Raw genomic sequence first — 3,138 nt, 5'->3', positions numbered from 1 at the left:
TCCTTTTCGTCCTTTTCCCTACCCATACCTTAGCCACATTACAACCTAGATTAAAGACCCCTTGATATTGCATTATGTTCACTTTTAGTAGTGGAGTCTTGATTGGATTCCAAGCCTATGGTAATATTTTGGTTATTTTCGATTTGAGCGATTTCATTTACCCAAAACACTTTGAGTGGATATGTGTGAATGCAGGGCCGGCCCAATACATGTGCCAGATGGGCGACGGCCCAGGGCAGCATATTTAAGGGGGCATCATACTGCTGGGGAGAAACTCAACGGATTTGTTATTTTTTTTAATAAAAAGATGCAGAATCAGGTGAAGTGTAGATGTGGAGAAGAGAAATGCCCATAATGGGAAAAAATCGAATTACAGGGCATGATTGAATTCGCAGCCTTCTTTCCAAGATCTCCAAATTGGACATCTTTGCCGCCCTTCTTCCTGGGTTCTTTTTGTTTTGCTGTTTCCGCTCTGGGTTATTTATAGTTTTAGGAACTTTTAAAATAGAAATTCTGCAGGGGAGCTACACTTTTACGATCGGGTATCATGATCATGAACTAACGGGGTCGAAAGTGGAGCTGAAGAAGCCCATGGTGGTGTTGAAGAAAACCAAGTTCATGGGCGTTGATCGGAGTGACGACGCTTCTTCATCAAGTGCGGAGCTCGATGTTGTTGGGGTTATTCGCCACAAGATTTTCTTCAAGTCTAGGCCTAAAGACCTCATTTCTGGTACATCTTTAACTTTGATTTCTTATATTTTTAATCTATTCCACAATTTGCAGTTAATGAAGCATGGGTTTTGTTCTTTGGCAGTTAAGGAAAAGGCTAACACTGCAGATGCTGCTGCACGGAAGCAATCAGTATGAAATCCATTGATACTACTTTTTGACTAATCCGAATAAGATATTATAAATGCTCGTATGTTTTTCATTTTGATCAATGTTGGTTGTAATTTACTTGTCTGGATGATGGTGTTTTCAGTCTAAAACTGATGTTTCCAAGGGATATCCTTGAATGTATTTGTTCTTGAGAGTTCCATTGGAGAACAATAACGTAAATGCCAAAATGTATCATTGGAGAACAATAATGCTAATAATGCTAGCACCTTTCACATTGAATTCTTTCTTAACTTTTATGGTATAATCAGACGGTATTTGGTTCATTTATCGACTTATTTAGATCGAGTACCGCAAAATTCTATCATGGAGTGATCGTTCTAATTTAATTTACTTCATTCATAATGTTAGATTTTGAATCTCTTTGTTTAAGAAACCTAAAGTTTCGTCCTGTTAAATCAACTAATAATTAGTAAAAATCGATCAACTTTTAATCAACGATAAAATCTAACGTGAACCCAGAGTTTATTTGACAGAAAGCTATAAGAGCAGGGCAAAGCCAACTTTAACCTGGTATATTTTCACCCCTCTAAAGCTCTAAGGAGTAAGGACCGGCCACACCTTCATGATTTCTCAACATTTCAGCTCTATTGCTTCTCTCCATTACCTCCACTAACCACTCCGCGCCTTCTTTAATTCCCGTCCTGTAGTCATAAAACAAAAATGAATGTTCATATCTTTTGTAAATGTAAGTGAAAGATTATGGTGCATCCAGGTAGGCAAATGGAGCTCAACATGGAGATGAGATTTTTATGAATAAACAAACTTACCCATCAAATACAGAAAAAGGCTCAAAGGAATATATGTAGATGTTGGGGCGTAAACCAGCCTTTCACTGCCCTCCATACCAAAATTTAGGTCCACATTGGCTCTTTTATTTGACTACTTGGTTTAACTTGGTAATTGTATTTGGCTTATTGGATCAAATAGGTTAAATAAGTACCAAATTAAACGAAGAAGCATTCATGTGACAATGTTAAAAGGACTTTTTTTACTATATGCTTTAAAATTTCACTGCTCGATAAGGATAGCAGTGGAGTGATGAACGTTTCTCGTTTTAGGTTTTTTCAAAGTCTTGATTATCGTAAAATAATAGAGGTTTTTGTTTCAAAAAATGCACCAAGGCATCGTTTTAGGTGATATTTGTAGCCTTATAGGTTTTGGTTTATATTAGTATTGATATTGTTTGTCTATAATTTCTATTACATTTTTGTTTTAAAAAATTATTTATGTTGTGTCTATTATACGGTACAAGTATATGGGCATAAAATTATTATTTCGCCCAGGGCATTAAAACTCGTTGGACCGTCCTTGTGTGAATGTTTGTGAGGTATTGAGTCATTTCATTGAAGTTGGCAATTAATTGGGATATCTTGCTTACTTTAAGTTTTCTTAGTTGTGTCTTTGCTTGATTGTAACTTGAAATCTACAATTGTCATGGACTTAGTTCAATTGGAAGTTTGAGAAATAAATTGAAATTGATGATGACAACTTGTGAGGTATTGAGTCATTTAATTGAGTAATGCTTGAGGACAAGCATTGAATAAGTGAGGGGAATTTGATAAGTACTTTATTTGGTTAATATTTTGCTTTTAAATTACTCCTTAATCATTGGTTTTAGAGGTTTATTTGTTCGTTTCGATTCATTTTATGTGCATGACACAAGATTCTGGAAATTGTACTAAAAGAACATAATTCTACAATTTTTTTGAATCAAAGTTGGATTAGTGGGCATGACATCAGGTGTAATGCCCCAAATATTGATATAAGAACTATTTTGAAATGATTTAAAAATATTAGGATTTACACTATTAATAAAGAAAGATGAGAATGGTTATGATTAATGGTTAAGACTAAATTGTGACTATAGATTTTTAAGCGGGCAATTTGGTCTTTTATATGAAAAAAATTTAAAATTTGTATTAATAATAAGGGAAAAGAGGATTATGTTAAAAGAAAAAGCTCTCTTTCTTCTTCCTCTTCCTTCCCCCGTCTCTAATAAGCTCAAAGGTAAGTTTTAAATCAAATGGTTTATTCTTTAAATTTTTGCTAGCTAATGAATCCTTTTATATGTTGGAAGCTTAATAAAGGTTTAGAGGGGATTAAAACTAAGTTAAGAATGAGATATTAAATATTAAAGAAAATGGGTTTTATAATGATATGTTAATATATGAAGGTTTAGAAATGTTTGTTAGTAAAATTAACTTGTCAAGAATGTAAATGAAAGATTAGAAGCATTTG

The 3,138-nt window shown here is 33.9% G+C and overlaps 1 pseudogene; it reads left to right on the top strand.

Annotated features, from left to right (window-relative positions):
* Positions 1-307: 307 nt before the first annotated feature.
* LOC120185903 lies at positions 308-867 on the top strand (annotated as a pseudogene).
* The last annotated feature ends 2,271 nt before the right edge of the window (positions 868-3,138 follow it).

This window comes from Hibiscus syriacus, unplaced genomic scaffold (assembly GCF_006381635.1).
Source record: "Hibiscus syriacus cultivar Baekdansim isolate YM2019G1 unplaced genomic scaffold, ASM638163v2 tig00113145_pilon, whole genome shotgun sequence".
In the NCBI taxonomy this organism is placed as follows: Eukaryota; Viridiplantae; Streptophyta; class Magnoliopsida; order Malvales; family Malvaceae; genus Hibiscus; species Hibiscus syriacus.
This window is presented reverse-complemented; position numbering and strand designations above follow the sequence as displayed.